Raw genomic sequence first — 20,133 nt, 5'->3', positions numbered from 1 at the left:
ATGATCTCACCACGCGAACTGCTCGTATTGCCTGGTAAATGAATGCGAGAACGGTGACCAGATTGCTTCGGCGCACATGCTTAAAAGTATTGTTATGGTCTGCAGTTTGGCTTAATCAGTGCCTATTTCCCCTACGATGTTTTTATAGTCATGCCCGGATTTGATTAACGATCACTGCCGTAGCCTGTACTCTGCACGACTGATGTTTACTTTCCGCGACTTGTCCGCAATGTATGAACGCGTTTTTAACGCCTTCGAGCGGGTTTGGACAAGGCTATATTTAGTTTTCATTAGATTCTCGGCGTGGTAATTTATAATTGCAGCATGTTTTGTATGTTTACAGTGAGGCGGCCTTTCTCAAGCATCAATTTCGGAACTCACGACTGCTCACAGAAGGCGAGGCTGCGTACGAGGCGAAACACGTCGTTAATGATTTCTGGTAATGGGGAGATTTAGAATAGGAGAACCGAGCGTTGGGGGCCCCCAAGAAGTTAGAGGAACCCAAACGCAACACGCGCGTGCGCGACGGGAGGGCCTTCTCCAACAGCTCGCAGCCGGCTTCGGATGCACGTAATCGGATGTTGGGAACTTTAGGCTTGGCGTCGCACCAGATATTTCATCGCCGTTAGAGTTGCCAGTGACAGTCCCTAACAGAACGTTTCACCGCGATGGGAACTCTGTAAGCGCGGTGATATCCGTTGAAGCGATCGACGATCAAGATACCTGCACGGCCTCGGCCGATTCTTGCGCGCAAGCATAGCCATCCTTCGGCCGCTCGCCGCACCGTGCGTGAACTGGCCGGCGCTGCCGGGACCGACCTCTGCAGCCGGTCGGCGTAAATCGAGGCAGATATTTGAGCATCGCTTTGAAAACCACAGCTGATGACACTACCTATCAGAATTTTTCATCACACTAACATCCACTTTCACCAATCTAGAACTTCTTTTCCCCGACTTGTGATTTTAAAAAGCGACGACAAGTTGTTGCTGCCGGGACCTGCGTGGGTTCGAGCCGCACCGTCGGCCGTGCGGGCAGGCACGGCGGGTGCGCGGGTGCTTCTGCGAGCAGTTAACGCTTCACGATTTCCTGCTTTATACATTTCTTGCAAACAAGGGAAATCTAGAAAATTCACTCGGCGATCGTCGTAGTCCACATTGTTGATCGGGGAAACAAGCCGCTGCTTACGCTTCGGTCGCATACGTAATACACCACCACGCTCATGGTGTTTGCGGATAATCTACCACAGTTGACACGGTTATACAGTCGCCATTAGGTCGAACTGCGCTTGACGCACTGAGAATTAACTTCAAACGAAGGAAATAAACACGAAAATACTTTTAGAACGCGCTTCCTAAGCGAAGTGTCACGCGCTGCAAGCCAACTACGCAGCAAGATAGGAACAGTGATCCTACAAAGGACGTCAAAACGATTGCAGCGCCGGCCTCTCCAGTGGTGGGCCTCGCGGCCAATAGCTGCTCGTGCAAGCCCCCCAGCTCCCTCCTATAAACCTGCGCGCGCATAAGCCGGCAACCGGTCATGTGCGCCTGCTTAGATGTGAGATACGCAGTCGAAAGTATCTCCTGAAAGCCCTCTGAAGAACTGATATTGCATCACGCCGGCGTTCCAAGCTGGCATTCATCCGGGATGGAATCGCCGCTACTCGACGAGCTGAACTTGAGGCGGTAACGGCGGCGCCAGCAGCTTTCCGTTGTTCTTTCGCCCGTTCGCGCTTGTTTTCAGGCCAAGGCTTCAATTCCTCCTCTTCTTCATCCGAACGAATGTCATGCATCCGTCCCATAACTATTTTAAACCTGGAAGACCTTGAGTTCTATTCTGGCATACAAACATGTGGCTGTCCGTTTTCCTTCCCCCTCGTATGCATCTTCCTGTGTGTGTAAGATGTCTGTGTAACACATCAACCCAAACCCGAGCTACTCGATTAAGCAGGACAGCCGACTAAGCACACTCAGCCAGGTAATTTCGACATCTAAATCTCCCACCAGCACAACCGGCATTTCATCAGTAGCGGCATGAAACCTAGCTGTGCGTACATGTCCCCCTTTTTCCACCGCGAACCGTGCACGCACAAACCGGAAGCCGGTGATGGCGCATGCTTAGGCGTAAAAGACAGCGGCGAATATGTCGCTCCGGAGGCCTTCCAAGCTAAAAAAAATATGGGCTCACGCCGTCGTTCCAACTGGGCAAGTTTCTCTTCGACCGAAAGGGATTCGCAGCTACCTGGCGAAGTGGAATTTCAGCACAAACGGCGACTGTGGGAGAGGGCAGCCCTTTGGTAGCCGTTATTTAGGCTTCGCAGGAGCGGCATCTGTTTATGTCTGCGTAACCGAGTGAGCGAATGCACCAACGACGAAAGAAAACGGAAAAGAGTGTCTAGCGAAGGGAGAGATGGATTACGACACGTGCGGCGTCATTCTCACTGGCTTTCCCTCACCACCCAATGCTACACCTGACACTTTCCCCAGAACCTGTTCAATTCTCCGCTCATCTAAACCGCGTCACATTTGCGCGGGAGGTTCAAACACGATTTGCACCTACGTTCTCACGGCTCCTTTAAGCGGGGCTATCCGAACCACGTGACATTTCTGCGGGAATTGAAACGTGATTCACAACATGCTGGCCGGCGGCGGCGCGCTTCTAAGGTAGCAGCGGAGTAGCCCCCGCCGCCGGACGTTCGCTGATGACGCGAACACTTCCTGAGACGCAGGAGAAATGCGCCGTGACCGAGAAGACTGCAGCTCGTGCTGCGCACAAATTTCATATCAGAGCATAGTAATCTGCAGTGCATTTTTTAGCGCCCATTCGTGATTCTGTTTATTTTTCGCAATCATCTGATAACCGCACTACCCCTGTTAGCTGCCGACTGTGCAACTTGCCAAAGGGGTATCAGCGGAGGAGAGGGGAAAATAGTTGTGAAAGAGGTGTCAGCGGGGGCAAGGAGGAGCCCCGGTGCGGCGTCGAGTAAATCGATGACACAGGAATGAAAACCGGGGGGGGGGGGGGGGGGGTTAGACATACGCTGCTTTGCAGTAAAAAGCTTCGGCTGTGCGGGACTCCAACCTGAGCCTTCTCGTTTAAAAGCAAGTGCTATAACACATCGCTACAGGAGCATCTGTAGGAATAAGTTTTGAGGAAATATTTGCCCTATAAAATCTCGGGGGGGGGGGGGGGGGGGGGGGCGTGCTTAGCCAATCAGAAGCGACTGCCGTGAGAAATTCCTGACAGTACTGTTCACGTTTGTCGGGATAACAGACACTACCTTTATCAATTTGGCAACTTACACCGTAACCGATATTAGAGCGGTCTTGAAAGAGCAGTGCGAATTTCGGGGCCGCGCCCGCCCCTTCCATTCTACACCACATATTGCTGCGCAGAACAATCCTCCGTAATGGCATTACTGGCTAGTCATCGGGATTCGTGTTGCAAAAAAAAAAAAATACTGGCGAAGAAAATGGAGACGAACGTTTATCTGGACGAGGGAAATTAACGAGGTTGACGTTATGGCGGCCACAAGCGTGTACGGTAATAAAGGTAATACAGGACATCCTCGATTTACCAGTTATGAGCGGTCCGCAGACTGCGTTCGGAACGGGAGCCCCATACATGAAAAAATCGAGCACCGGATCGCGTCTTGGGCAGTCCGCGGACGACCCGGGACTGATAATCCAGGAGGCCCCAACTTCAACACGCACAAATTTGGCGAGGACGGAAACAAAGAAGAAACACCAGTTCCCATTTCAGATTCGAAACATGTCTGTGATAGATAAGCGGCTCACGTTCTCTGGTTCCAGGCGATGCTGAAGCGCCCAAAGGTTCTACGGACACGACCGCTACCGCACAGTAGGCACCTGGCAGGCAGCGTTCCGAAGCTTTGCTGGTTGGTTGGTGCCAAAAGAATGCCTCCTACCCACTTAGTGGGATTGACCAGGAAATGGGCGCAAACTGAGAGAGAAAAAAAAACTGGCCTCGGGAATAAAAGAAGTAAATTGAATGCACGAAGTACTCGATTAGGCAAAAGGTGTATACAGACGGGAGTAAAAAGGTAATTGACTGCCAGAAAATGAGGTGCGGCAGCAGAGGGGACACACCAACTATAAAATCAACCGTAATGAAAATAAGGACAGGACAGCCAGAAGACGGCCGTGAAAAGTACGTAAAGAAATAAACCAAGAAGATACGGTAGTGAAGGAGAGGCGGTGAGCGGTAAGGCCGTGGGTACAGTCGCTATCATGTTTTATAGAGCAGCCCGCCATTTTGATCTAGCGGCTAGCATGGTAGACGGCGAGATTTAGAAATTAATGAATGTACAGCGCGGCAAAGATCCCCGCGGCAAAAACCCAGGACTTTCGCCCCGAATGATAATATTAGAGGAACAGAGATTGGGTGGGCTAATTGATTAAAACTGTTGTTCCAGATATCTTTTTCGTATGGAGGTTAAGCGTCGGCAGAAGAGGGAAAAAATATTATATTGTCTCTTATTCATTGCAAAACACACAAATGGGCGAGGGGGCGAGATTAAAGCAGTGCAAATAATAATTTAGATTTGGTTCGCCACAGCGAAAGTCAGTTAGGCAAACTTCACATTCTCGTGATTGACCAATCCGGCACTTCCATGAGTACCTGAGGTGCTCAAGCTCTGAACCTACGCACGCCGTTTCAGCCAAGCTTTGTAGGAGGCCTAATCTACGAAAGCGTGCCGAGGTCAGGCGCGTAGCTAGGAATTTTTTCGTGGGGGGGGGGGGGGGGGGGGGCGGTCGACCGAAAGATGAGACGGGGAAATATGTAGGCAAGACTTCTTGCACGTTGTTTTTCTAACTAAGCTTGAAATAACTGACTTTAATATGCGATTTGTGTAGGCTGAACGCTAACAGTAAAGCCCACCTTGAGGAGCTTAGCTGATGATGATAATGATGATGACCTAAATTCCCGTTCGCCGGTCTATGGGTAAGCCACGGATGATTCGTTCGTCCGTAGAGCGGGCGGTTATGCGGGCACGCGCTCGTGAGCGTGATCATGAGTGTGCTCGTGAGTGGCGCGCGGTCCCTCGAGGTTCGTCAGGCGGACGTGGAGGCCAACACTGGGTGTTTACTATCAAGATTCGCGTGTTTTAGATTTTCCTTTAGGAAAGGGACTAATAAGTTTTCTTATCAGATATGAAGTACAGTCGAGCATAATTTGAAGGTTATCGCGCCAGCATCGAGCGGCACACGCGTACTACCATACTACGGTTTTGTTTCGGAACCATGAAAATCAAGATTCCGCACTCTTCTCTACCTTGTTGGCTGTTCCATGCTACAACAATGGCCCGCACGACTAACTTGCCACCCTTTGGGTTTCAAGCTTTACATTCGTTGTTATCAAGCACAGACTTTGTTGCCTTTTATCTACGCCGACGATAACGAAACTGGCATGGAATATTTGCTAAAGCTGGTGTTCTGTCTGCTTCATTTGAAAGAGTAGCTTTCCCGCGATAACCTTGGAATCGCAGTGGACTGTACGTGCGGCAACTTCGTATATTATGACGGTGAAGCTAGCAAACGTGCGCCTTCGTCCTTAAGTATTCGCCTTTTAGTTATTTTTTGTGCTACTAACGTGAATAGTAAACTTACGCTTAGCGGAACACCTTATTGCACTGCTGTTGAATGTTGAGCTTGTTGCACGTTTGTTAAATTTCATTCTATTTCTATCCGTTTAATAAAACACACGTGGCTTCAGTAAAATTCCGGTTAAGCAAATAGAGAATGCTGATTCTAACCAAGAGGGAGGTCAAGGAAACAATGGAATATAGTGCCAAAAAGACAAAGCCCCGCAATAAAGAGAATAGTACAGCTTTGTTTATGTGTTCGATTCCCGGCCGGGGCCGCCGCTTTTCTGATGGAGGCGAAACGCGAAAACGCCCGTGTGTACGAGATTTTGGCGCACGTTAAAGATGCCCAGGTGGTCAAAATTAATCCGCAGCCCTCCACTACGGCGCGCCTGATCGCCTGCGTTGCGTCGGCGCATTGAACCCTACAATTAATCAATCAGTTTTGTTGATGTGGCGGAAATACAAAATGGGAGGGGCAATGCTTTTCATACAGCAGAAATTATGGAACTTCAATAGTCAATGAAATGCGATGTCGGTAGAAAAACAAACATATCAAGTATCGATAGCTGACTGAACAAAATACAGTGACATGCTCTGTCATGTGATTATACTTTGTACCAGTGTAAAAAGAAGGAATGATGCGCTGAAGTCCAGACCACATGTATGCCCATATGAGGCTTTTTCCTGCTGTTCCGCAATTTTCCAGCCGTGCTGTTCCGCCAGCAAAACAGCGGGACTGCCTCTATCGGCTCGCGGCAGGTTCCCGGTGCTGCTCGGTGTATCCGGCGCGAAATGCAGCCGGGCTGCATATGTTGACATGTACAGCATCTGGAGCGGGCACAGGGATCAGATGTTGGCGTAGCCCTTGTTTTCAGCTTTATATGAGCAAGAATCCAGGCGCCAGCGTGCCCAGGCACCCACACGAAACGAAGTTCTCGTACTGATGTAGGCAATAAATAATTAAGGGCCTGACGTAGAGGAGATGTATTTGGGGACGAAAGAGCAGTGTAAACTGAGAGACTATTACTAGTAATCAATTACGTGTTGTTTAGCAGAATCTAACTCTCGAAGGGCTAGGATAATTGCCAAGTATTCTGCATGAAAGGAACTAGTATAGTCAGGTAGTCCGAGGGAAAACGCCCAATCTAAATCGGGAGAAACAATATCCACGTTTGCCTTTTCATTTCGGACGGAGACATCAGTGGCAATAATGACATGAGAAGGGAAACCTGTGAGGTGATCCTGCAAAAGGCAGGATAAGAGATTCTACGGGAGCAATTTTCGCATTCCTAGAGAAAAATTTCATTGAAAGCTACATCTAAGGTTGAGACATAACGATTAGGTACGGTAACAGATAATAGGGCCACACATAACGGGTCTAGTAAGGATTGTACAAATATCACTTGTAGGCATTTGAACCGGGGCCATGGGCTGCTGAAAAACAACGACGGCCATGTTACAAAGTCAGTCTGCGGTCTGGATATGGGCGACGCCAGAACCCTTAGGAATGCATCAACAGTGGGGGCGTGCAGGCGGGATACTAGTGTGGGAATGCGCCTTCCATGTATAAAACGTTTATTGGCACATATCATGGAAGACCCGGACGTAGTCTGAGGGCTTGCCGTTCTAGCGTTACTAACGGCCGAAGTTTGTAATGTTCGCTTCCTGAGAACAGCACATATGCAAATTACATTCGGTAAATCATTAATAAGGTGTCACGGCGCATGCCAAATTTCTTGTGACTAAAAGGCTTCTCAATAGCGAAACAGACCGTGCACCCTTAGAAGCAATGTAGTCAATGTGCGGACGCCAATTTAAAGTGTATTCGTATATTATTCCTAGGTATTTTAGGGAATTGACAGGGGGAATGGTTTTCTGGTGGTAAATAAGAGAAACGGAGACTAGGCCATCCACCGGAAAGACAGGGATACCATATTTTTCCACATTTGGGTTCAAGCATAGACTATCTAGCCAAGCCTTTCTAGGGCGCATAGATATGTCTGAAGCGCTGGTACAATGTGTGAATGTCTTTGGCTGATGCAAAGAAAGCGATGTCGTCGGCGTAAACGTACAGCTGAACGCATGGGTGTATTGAATGGAGCTAGTCAGAACGTTAAAAAGCACTGGGGACAAAACAGAGCCCTGAGCAACACCGCAGGGTTGATACTGGAGAGGGCAGACCTTGCTTTGAACAAAAAAAATTCTGTTAGAGAAAAAAACATTGATAATCCATGAGATGATGTATTTCGGGAAAGGATAACGTTTAACCGTATTAAAAAGAATTTGGTACTCAACGCTGTCGTAAGCGTTGGCGACATCTAAGGTGACCAGGACGGCAACTTCTCTTCGTGAGCGTGCCAAATGAATACGGGTCTCCATATCAATGTGGGCAGACCATATTGAACAGCCCGGACTGAAACCTAGCTGTTTGGGGCTTAAGATGTTGTGACATTCAAGGATATTTTCAATTCGAGTGCACTGAATTCATTCTACCAGTTTTACTAAATTCGACGTGAGGGCAATGGGTCTAATTTTATTAATTGCAAAACCCGAACCTTGTTTTTTAAGGAGGTGAACAATATTAGCCAGCCGCCACTCAGGTGGAACCCATGAATGCCGTAAAGAGTGATTAATCACGTGTAGTAGGCAGGCGGGGGATTCGCTGAAGAGGAGTTTCAGTATGCTAACTGTAACGTTATCAGGTCCTGGAGCCTAGTCAGGGGCTAGACGCAATCCCTTCTCGAGATCTTCCAGAATGGCTTCCTCAAAACCATTCTGACCATATCCCTTGAGGATTGATGGCACCACTAATGTAAAACGCGTATGCAATCCTAGACCGATCCGGTTGAGAATTTTTTTTTTTGTTTCTTTAGGGGAATTATAAACGAACCGTCATTATGATCGGCAGGAGCCGCTTTCCAACAGTGTAACAATTTAAACAGGGTGCTTTTTTTCGGTGGGTCTGATAAAAGAGAAAACCGATGTGACATATTCCTCTTTAGCATTGGCAATAGTTCGTTAAAATTTGCGCAAATAAATTTGAAACTACTCCAATTCTAAGGGCATTGATTCCGAAGCAGCATTTTCCACGCAGCATTTCTACGTCTGTACTCTCCCATGCACTCATCATTCCACCAGTAACTGCAAGGACCCTCCCTAACTGACGAGGCTGTAAATTTCGATCGTACTGCTGCATCGATAATCAAATTTAGGACCTCTGTAGCCACACGGTCTTCGTTAACGTCGGTTATTGAAGAACGAGCAGTGTGTAATTCTTTTTCAAGCCGAGTAGCGCTTACGAAAGATTGGACTCTGCCGTTTCGAGTTCGTTCAGAGCATACGACTTCGTAAAAAACGGGAACGTGATCACTACTGTTTGCATCGGGGACGGTATCCCACTCCGTTACCAGACCCGGCGTATAGAGTCAAGTCAACAACCGAGAGGTTCTGACCCCTAACACAAGTTGTCGCTCCAGAGTTGTGGTATGACAGGTTATCGTCCCCAATACACTCCCATAACCGTCGGCTGCAAGCATCTGTGCATAAGTCCCAAGATATGTGGTGGGAGTTACAATCCCCTTCTAAGACACACTGGGGTTTGCAGGATGCCAAATCAGCGTCCAATGATCTAGCAGACGTTACACCAGATGGAAAGTATGCGTTAAGCACCGAAAAGGGAGCAGCATTTGGAAGAAAAAAGGTCACATGGATATAGATTCAAACATGCCCCTACATGATGCCATGTGTCACTTGGCTGGGCTGACTAAAAACGCCTATACCCGTACGGTGTTCGTGTGCTGTGTCCCGCAGTAATACATGGGGCAGCTGCGCATCAAACGGGCGCACTGCAGGGCGTTACGCATGAATTAGCTTGTAGGCGATGCCTTAGGGAAGCTCAAAGCATGATCTATACCCCTAGGGTCAGCCCTTGAAGTTGGTGCAGGCACTCCGATACCACACTGGTACAGTGGGGCTGCCAGAGTGTAACACCATCGTCTAGAATAACCTGACAATACACTTCGTTGGTCCCGACTTAGGATGGGGGTATGGACTTCATTTGTTTGTTACCTTTGCGAAGGCTGTCCTCTGCTGCACGTGACACAGTTACAGCTACGCCTTGCTCCACAGGGCACTAAGGGTGGCGTCCACGAGCTGGTCATAGTGTTGCTGCTCGTGTACGGGTGCTGCCAGTGATGCATCGGTGTGGGGGCCTTTGACATTCCGTAACATTTTGCTTCCGGATTGTGGCATTTTAAAAATCACACAGCGAAAAGGAGCAGAAGAATGCTCAAGAAGTTGAAAAACAGGCAGCGATGACAAGTCCGGGAAGTTTGCCCTTTCAAGAAGGCCTGCAGCATTCACAGCCCGTGGTATCCCAAAAGTGAATCCTCAACATGTGACCCCTTAAGCCCATTGCACGCGAGTCACAGTTTGAACATTTCTAGATGACACCTTTTAATGTACACAAAACATGCGCATTCAAAGTGTTTCATCAGACGCGTAGTTGAATTCGGAAGCAGTAGTTCATCAACCCACAGCACATGTTTGTTGATTAGTACGGCGTACATCTCGTTTGCCACCGCAGTTTACACCGAGCCGAACAATCATGGAGACCTTTGCGGAATGTGGATACGGATATATCCAGATTGGGTACAAATTTTTAGGGTGAAACAATACATTTGTCGCAGAAATTCTGCGTGGAATAACAAGGCGCTGGACGGGGCTAGTTGGTACATGTTCGATTGGAATAAAAAACCAGCGGAAAACACAGGACACAGAAGAAAACGACGGGACAAGCCGTTGTTTTCTTCTGTGTCCTGTGTTTTCCGCTGGTTTTTTATTCCAATGCGTGGAATAAGCAGAGGCAACTTGAAGCGTGCTAATTGCGTAAAAGCACACAAACGGAGAGTGCAGCAAAAAGGATCGGAATCAACGTCTGAAAGGTAGGAAATCAAACGCAGTAAGATTAGACGTTCAATGAAACGAATGAGCCGATCGTAACCTTCAATAATATCTGAAGTCGGTTCTGCGTAGAGCGAACCGCAAGCCTAGGGCTTTCAATATAAATTAAATGGTGCAAAAGGAATTACAACAAAGCAACATACGTAAAATAACGAAAAGAAAGCAACGATGCTTCAAGAAAGAGTTGGAATATGGCTGGTCGACTCAAAATCTTAATGACCGAACTAGACTCGTCCGACCGAACGGGAAGACTGAAACGGCCGTCCGAACATGAGCCTAAACCTCCAAGTTCACTTAAAGGTGCACCTTCGAACAGGGTACATGGGCAATCACGTTGGACACCCGTAGGCCTTGACGAACTGGGCGCTGTTCATGAGCGGCACACTGCACCGCAGATTCTTGGGCGAATTGTGGGGCAAGTTGGCTTCCATCTGGCTGAGCCCCTCTTGCGGCACGAGGCGAGGAAGAACAGCTTGTCGTTGCCAAACTCAGCCACCCCGGACGCGTTAGCACCCCGACCCACTGCTCGCCGGTAGGCGGCGAACGTGTGTTCCAGGCCGCTGTTGTTGCGAAGTCCTCTGACAGCGTCAGCGAGCTGGGTTCGCGGTAATGGCCAGAGCCCTACTGGTGCAATAAGCAGTCGAGCCGGCTGATGAAGCGCGCGCGGGAGGCCTCCGAGAACAAGTTTATCTGGTGCATAAAAAAAAAGACCACTGTGGGTTATTAAAAGATACAAAAATAACAATTGTAACAGCAGAGGGAAAACTAACAGCACTCAAAGTAAACATAGAGAAATTTATATACACCAACCGCGCTTGGACGGGATGAAAAAGAAAACGAACAAAGGACTTTCTGCTCTCTCATCGCAGAGTGCGTCTGTGTGACGTTTCCACAAAGTCCAAATCATGTACAAGCCAGCACAAATTCCCTCTGATACCAAACCTTACCTTCAAATGAAGATATCCGGAAACCATTACAGGCCTAACGGTATTGTCTCCTTAAGGATGAATACCAGAGTTTCACGTAAAACACGGCCAACTTCCCCTTCATTATTCTACGAGACGAGTGGGAATGATATGCCAGATAAATTCGTTGCCCTTGCTTCCGTAGGGATTGAGTCTGGCACGGGAGCAACCTGGTAGATCACACACTTTATAGTTACGAGGGCACCACACCATCGACCAGAAGAGGGGCTGGTTCCACCCGGAACCCGGTTATCCTTGTGTTCGACATCTTCGATAAAGCTTTTTATTTCCACGTTCATTGAACCTAGTGACAAGAACAATACAAAGGAAAAAACGGGTAGTGCCGGAGGTAGCAGTACCTTGCGCCCATCTGGCCCGTGTTGCCCATGAATAGGTCGAAGACGTGTGGGATCTCGTGTCTGACCATACCCAGGCCCCCGAAGCGTGTCGCCACAGGCATCGAGCGGGCGAAACAGGGCGGGAACTGGATCGGGGGCATTATGTACATGACATGGTAACGAACATGTAGAACGCGTTCACCGGGATAAGTTGCGGATCCATGTATAGCTCGCGGTTGAGGACTGGTTGCCGCAGCCATGTCGCAGGAGGTGCTTTGAGCACGCCAGTGCCGCCCGCAGCGACTCCATGTAGACGCCGAAAAACGGGCCACTGCGATAGTGTAGAACAGGAATAATTTAGGATGCACAATCATCCAAAATGACTCCTCAAAATACAGATAAACATATGGGACCAATAATTACTTTTCAACAGCAGTAGCTAAATGGAGCCTTCTTTGTTGCAATAGCTCGTCACATATATTGATGTCCTTGTATATGAAAGACCTGCCTAATTAGATTCCTCTCGAAGGTACGGGTTAGGAACTCACCTTCCTAATGCGCTTTAGAGTAAGTGATACAAAGAATATAAATAAAATGTATCGACCGCTACCACATGAAGTACAACCGCCCTAGCAAAAATTCTGATACAAATTCTAATACACGTATATGCTTATTGCCACTAATAGACCTATCAGTCTGTATTAGTCTATTAGGTCTATCAGTTTGTATCAGCCTATTAGTCCTATCAGTCTGTATTAGGTCTATTAGTCTGTATTAGTCTATTAGGTCTATTAGTGTGTATTAGTCTGGTAGGTCTATCAGACTGTATTAGTCTGATAGGTCCACCAGAGTGTACTAGTTCTATCAGAACCAGTGCAAGTTCGAACAAAGCAATGAAACATGGCAACACATTTTATTATCAGGGTACACAGGCAAATTCCTCTGGCTGGCAGAAATCTGGCTGAATAATTTAATGTTACATCAGTTCGTAACCTGATTAAGAACGAATGAATAAATTGCAATGCGAATCCACAAAATAGCTGCAGCATGCAATCAGAAAAGCTCGTCAAACCTGTGCGGTACAGCCGTAGGTACATATCGAACGCATTAATGGCCGATTGAACACCATTCCCATTTCGATGCAACTTCAAAACGGCATTCACCCTACCGCAAAACAAGATTCGAATGGAGTCTCTTCTTCGTGAGGCATTGCGTTGAGAATGAACAAAGGAGTCCGAAGCGGCGAGGTCGCGAGGTGACGGGTCAAAGATGGGTCGGGCGGCGGCCCGGATCACATTTGTCAATGTTCGGCGGGCGCTAGACACATCGCCAACACTTCTGGATGACGTGATGCACACGCTTTCTTCGATGTCAGGCGTTCGATATGTCAGCATAGCAGACAGAGCAAAGATGTCCAGAGCCGCGAGGTGATGGGTCCATGATGGATCGCGCTGCGGCCTGGTTCATACTTGCCAAAGTTACACGGGCGTTAGACACATCTCCAACACTTCTAGATGACGCGTTGCACATGCGTCTGATGTGAAATAACGCTAGAAGCCGCTTCCTTCTAACCGTCTTCTTCCCGAACGTACACACACGCCAGCCGCACTTTGATACCGTCGCCATCTTGGCTACCCGACGAAGACCATTGGCATGGCTTGGCTTGACTTCGTTGCAGTTTTTTCGGCTTAGTTAGATTTCTTGCTGCTCTTCTTGCAGCCTCGCAGGTACGGTCAGGTTAAAGTCCCATCATCTGCTTTAAACGCCGATCAAGGGCCTTTAGGTCAGGTTAGCGTCACTAAATAAAGGCGTAGCTTATTTAGTTACGCTAGGTCAGGTAAGGTGGCTTATCGCTGGCGCAGCACTCCCAGCTCCCATCATTAAGTAGCGCATTTTTTAGGAGCGAAAATGAAAAAAAAAGTTGACCTATTTTGCATAAGAATTTGGTTGGAGATTTACGGAGATTTGTTAGTGAACAAAACGCTTCATAATAATATACCAAATAAACATTATTGCTCAAGGGCGATCATTTCAACCTTTTTTGGCTTGTGATTTTCCAGAAAAAATAAAAATTCAGGAAATCGCACTTTTCGGGTCAATTTGTATTAGTTTTTATTAAAACTAATACGTCTCTATTAGTTCGTATTAGACTCAGGTCTATCAGATCTATTAGTATTTGTAAACTAATACAAACTAATAGGTGTATTTGTATTAGACTAATACAACTTGTATATGAAACTTATAAAACTGATACAAGTTTGTATAAGACTAATACATGTCTTATACACCTAATACAAAAATGTATAAGACTAATACAAGTTTCTATCAGAATTGTTGCTAGGGCGGTTTATACTATGGGCTAGAATAAAAGAATCGGCCAAATGGCAAGTGAAATTTTGATCCCCCGAGAGTGGGGATAACAGGGGGAAGCTACGCAGCGACCCACAGCCAAGAGTACGGGCCAGAAGAGACTGCATGATCTCCCCTAGGACGAAGCGGTATTGTGTTAAAGGGAAAGGGACAGGGAAAAGGCAACGGGTTATGGGAAATAGAAAGGGAATAGGGGCAGCGAGCTTTGTATCAGATCAAAAATGTCTTTTTCTCAAAGAAAATGCGTGCAATTTGGCAGCTGGCGCTGTGTAACCAGCTGCTAATAAGATATATCTCAAAATGTCTGCCTTTGCACGACTAGCCTGAATTTGGACAAGAAAGAGTAGTGGGCGTCCACCGCCTCGGCCGAGGACAAGCGCTGTTTGTGCTTGTCCATTTAGCCACTCTCTTTCGACCTTCATCTAATTGTTCGTGCTGAAAGCATTAATTCAATAAAGTACCGACTCGCCCAAACTCGCCCGTTAATTAATACGCAGTGTCTAGAGTTACGTCCGACGGAACCCAAAATCGAAAACTAGAGTTACGTCCGACGGAACTTTAAGCCAGTTTCTAAAGTTACGTGCGACGGAACTCAGTATTGAAAACTAGGGTTACGTCCGACGTAATAACTTTCAGCCAGTTTCTAGAGTTACGTCCAACGTAACCCAAAATTGGAAACTAGGGTTACGTCCGACGGAACTTTAGGCCCGTTTCTAGAGTTACGTCCGACGGAACCCAAAATTGAAAACTAGAGTTACGTCCGACGTAACTTTAAGCCGGTTTCTGGAGTTACGTCTGGCGGAACCCCAAATTGAAAACTAAAGTTATGTCGGACGGAACTTTAGGCCAATGTTTTGAGTTACGTCCGGCATAACGTAAAGCACAAAAAATTTACAGCTCTTGAAGACTCTTGAACCAATTTACATGGTTCAAGAGTAATTAATAGGGTTGGGTGTCAGTTAATATTTCAACCCGATTAATTGGCATCGATTAATTCGATTATGCATGGATTATTCGGTTGTGTGGTTTTTTTTAGAAAAAAATGACCAAAAATAATTATGTAAATATGCTCATACACTTGTTCAGACACATTCCGGATGAGGTAAGTACGTCATCATCACGGCGGATGATGCGGACGCGACGCTTATCAGCTCGTTCGTCACTCACATTTTTTCTAGAAACAGGAACATCAGCGCCCGCCATGAGTGCCGATGGCGCCAATTAATCGCGCTTTTCTTACTACAGAAATAGTTTATACAACGGCAAAACAGTATGTATAATTGCCCAGTGGTCGTTTTTTGTACCGTGTATATTTGTAGTTTTTATTCGAAATTTTGCCCTGTGGCATGAAGATACACGAGTTGAGATAAGAGTTGTCGATGAAATATTGAGTAGCTATTTTCCCGTCTGTTTTCGGTTTTAATCACTGCCATAGAAAGTCTTCGTTTCCCTTCATCAAATCCAAACGCCTCGAGTTCGTCAATTCAACCGCCATCTATCCGAGAACTTCAACCCCATCGCCCGCGAGCCTCCTGCCAAATCAACTGGAGCCCGGGCGATTGGGTTCCTGATCGGCACCGGACTTCGGGGAAACGAACATCACAATCTTTACTAGGGGCGACACTTTTTTTTCTTTAATGCAGAATGCCACCCAGGCCAGTAGTCAGGGGGGCCAGGGCCCCCCTCATCCCCCCTTTCCCTCCTCAGGAAATTTTGATTGGGGGCATGGGTGTTCTCCAGCAGGGCTCCCGCCATGCCGCTGCACCAAGAAACGTGCCTGCAGCTGCTCACCATGCGCAATACTAAGCAAGTCTTTCCGTGGCCGTGTCTTAACGGCGCCTGAGCATATCGGCCGAAGGACCGTAAGCGACACGGAACCATCACAAAAGAGCAGAGGACGCCGCACCCGGCAGTCGGCGCCCGCTAATCAGAGGAGGGTGTCTGTGCTTCAGACTTCTTCAGCCCCCCGCGTGCTAGAACCAGCCGCGGGAGACAGCCTTGTAGCAGCTTCCTTGAAAAATGTGCTTCAGGTTCGCCGACAAGTAAATAAGAAACCGAAAGATCAGAACAATTATCTCCGCACATTTATAAAGTTTACTGCGTGGTTTCCCATCTACTGCATGCCCACCTATGTAATCTCCGTAAAATGTGCATGCAAAAATTAAGCTTGGGTGTTTTTAATGCCTGGACGAATATGTGCGAACCATTTCCTTCAAGAGAAAATTTCAGCTTTTCACTTCAATATCATTTTGCTGGGATCTGAATATAAAGTGACTGTTTGCTCCATATGTTACGTGCGGGGAACGACGGTTTATTGCCAAGTCAACAAGGGGGTATCTCAGTATGTCCGACTGCAGCCGCGAACGCTAGCCACCTCGTCTTTCTCTGCCTTGCCAGCACATTCCCTTAAATTCGTTAATCAATTCCTCGGGACACTTGACCTCGTGGACCGTGAGTAGACAGCGTAACAATATCACAGATGGGCGTAAAAACCACCCACTCTGCCCATAATAGTAGCGACTTTGATAAAACACGTTTTTCATTAATCAGCCAGATCAGTTAACTAAAATGTATTGACATTTTTTATTCTGTGAAGAAATAAAGGAGTACCAGGGCATTCGCTTTATTATCACTAATCAATTATTTATTATTAGTGGTAGGTAATTGATCGATTAATCGATTAATGCTTTAGTCACGATTAATTGTTTTAACCAGTTCAAGCTTCTGAGCAACAGAAAGAAAAATGTCATGTTGAAATTATACGCAGGCATGTCGAGTATCATATTCGTGTTCAAATAACCCGCCTTACGTCAAGACAGAAAACGATGCCAGTATGCGAAAAGATGGCAGTGATTAAAACCGTAAACAGACGGGAAAATAGCTACTCAATAATATTTCATCGACAACTCTTATCTCAACTCGTGAATCTTCATGAGACAAGGTAAAAATTTACACGGTACGAAAAACGACCAGTGGGCAATTCTGCCGTTGTACAGGGTGTTGCGACGATAACTGGAACACTTTAAAAAAATTTCCTGAGCGATCCGCCGCTCTGTTCGCGCTCAAACTTCACACAAAGGTCGCATTTTGTGGTCTATTTTGTTTGACACCGGGAACAACAACGGTACTTGCCTGTTTATTCTGAAAATAAATAAAAACGATTTTCGCCTATGGGAAAATGGCCGCTGATTTGGACGTGCGAGCCAGCGCAAGTTGATGTTGGAACGACAGAACCACCTGCAGAGTGAAACGCATGTTTGGGATTCACGTACGGAGCCAAATGGTGCAGCAGAATTTGGGGTTCCGTCAGACGTAACTCCAGAAACCGGCTTAAAGTTACGTCGGACGTAACTCTAGTTTTCAATTTTGGGTTCCGTCGGACGTAACTCTAGAAACGGGCCTAAAGTTCCGTCGGACGTAACCCTAGTTTCCAATTTTGGGTTACGTTGGACGTAACTCTAGAAACTGGCTTAAAGTTATTACGTCGGACGTAACCCTAGTTTTCAATACTGAGTTCCGTCGCACGTAACTTTAGAAACTGGCTTAAAGTTCCGTCGGACGTAACTCTAGTTTTCGATTTTGGGTTCCGTCGGACGTAACTCTAGACACTGCGTAAAAAATTAATATAGCCCCGACTAAGCGCACTGTAAGCAACACTGGGCCTGTTGAAAGATTATTCGGGATCTCGTTTCCAGTGGCATGTTGATACAGCACAATGGTGTTGCAATCCACATATAGGAAGCGCTCTGGCAAAGCATGCAGATGTTGGGGTGAGCCGTGCAGTTCATTATGTATTTAGACATGACGAGGTGTTCTGCCGTAGAATTTCGGAAGATGCGATACGAAGACCACCTCTGGTGTGGGCCCGAGAAGGCAGCTGGTGTTTTACTAGCAAGCAGGAGACATATGCCGGCAGCTGCAGAAAAGAACCACCCCTGTATATACAGTCAAACCTGTTTATAGCGAACTGAAATATGCACTTCGATTAGTTCGATATAGCTGAACCCGCCTATAACGAGCTGATTGTTACGAGTTCGCAATCCGCGGGAGCCCTGCCCCCTACCCAACTCCACCATTCCCGCATGCCGAAACGAACACAGTAAAGTAGCCATTACCACACCCAAAATAATCCATCCATTGCAAGTACTGAAGCTACTTTCTGCCCCAACTGCCTACTTCGCAAAAAAAAAAAAGCGGTGATTTTTGTTTTCATTTTCCTTTTGGAGGCTTCAACTAGCATAGCATTCTCTACACGAAACATTGGTTGCACCAGTTCGAGTCCGCGTCCTCCAAAATCGAAGAAGCATTGGCGCAGCACATCGACTGCCGAAAGCGCTTCATTACAAGCGTCGGACGGCTTTCACTCGCGACATCATCGGGAACATTGGCGAGCTCTTCCCACAGTTCACCAATGCTGCTTTCTTGGTCCGGACTCGCTGACTAGGCGGGTTCCGTCGTGAGTCCCGCGCGTCGGAAACAGTTACGGAAAGTGTCGTGCATCACGTCGCTCCGTGCGAGGTGCAATGTCTCAGTCACGGCTCTTGCTTCGTTGTCGCGGCCAATCCACACCTCAATCGCCGCTTCGAGACCATGCATTTCGGCTGCCATTCTAGGCGCACAGAGTTCGATATATCCGATGTGAACTTCGTTATAAGGAATATGTTTCCCATGTATTTCCGTAACTGAAATATTTTTCTCCGATATATAGCATAATTCGCTTTATCCGGGTTCCTTATAGCCAGGTTTGACTGTAGCTATCTGGTCCTTACTAACATTGTCATGAACCAGTTAGTGCTACCCAAGCTCACACAAAAATTTGATGGCTTCAAACTAAACTTTTTTTCTCTTTTTTCCTAATTTGATTGATTGTAGGGTTTAATGCGCCGACGCAACGTAGGTGATGAGGCGTACCGTAGTGGAGGGCTCGAGATAAATTTTCTCTTCCTTTTCTATTTGTGTGGTTACTGGGTTGCGATGTCAACAAGGGAGCATGTGGATACGTTTTGAAGAATACTTGTCAATGCTTTAATGGGGGCTAGTTGGTTGGTGTAATGAAAGATGGTAAAAACAGCACAGCTAAGGTCTGGACGGAAAGAAAGACAGGACTGTCGCGACACAATTTCCTCATTATTTCGCTCATGTTCATTTGCGCATGCCCTGTCTATGTACTATACCTTTTTTGTGTGTGGTAAAGTTTATTCAGTTGATGTCCAGTGCTGGTCCTGTGTCTTTCTTCCTTTTTGTCCTGTCCGTAGCTGTGCTGTTTTTACCATGCTTCAATGTTCTGAAGCCTGGTCCTCGTGCTCTTAAAGTAAATGTTGAAGTTAATGTACCTCAAGCTCCAAACCTGTTGACGTTACTATACACACATCGAAGCCATGAGAAGCTGAGACGCACCTTCCCGTATTGAAGGTCCATGACTGAACCATGTGTCGAGATCAGCTCTCAAGGCACCATTGAGCTTTTTTTCCTTGGCTGAGAGTACGGTTTGTAACCAAAGCCTTTGACGTATAATGGCAACAATGCAGACATGACATTTCTCGTTGATTTTATGCAAACCTTTATTGTTTTGCTTAAAGAAAAATCTCTGCTCACAGCTGAGTTTGTTTTGAGACAGCACCACAGGTAAAGTGCAGTGTCAAGCAACAATGCGCGTTCACGTAAGATGCAGTCGATTCCACCTTATACAAATGCAAGACGACCCTGAAAATCCTCACAGGTGCCCATTCAACTGGGATTTTTCTATGGTCAAAATATGGTTACGCCAACAATTCACCACAGTAATAAAACCCAAAAATATTGGAGCCATCCTTAACTTTTATTTTCTTCTAGACTCGATGCTCTGTGATTCGAAATGCCATATATGCACTGAGTCATCCCGCACTGTCTACGA

This window comes from Haemaphysalis longicornis, unplaced genomic scaffold (assembly GCF_048455015.1).
Source record: "Haemaphysalis longicornis isolate Haplotype H1 unplaced genomic scaffold, Haemaphysalis longicornis Haplotype H1 scaffold_10, whole genome shotgun sequence".
Taxonomy (NCBI): Eukaryota; Metazoa; Arthropoda; class Arachnida; order Ixodida; family Ixodidae; genus Haemaphysalis; species Haemaphysalis longicornis.
The sequence above is the reverse complement of the archived record's forward strand: the minus strand, read 5'-3'. Positions refer to the sequence as shown.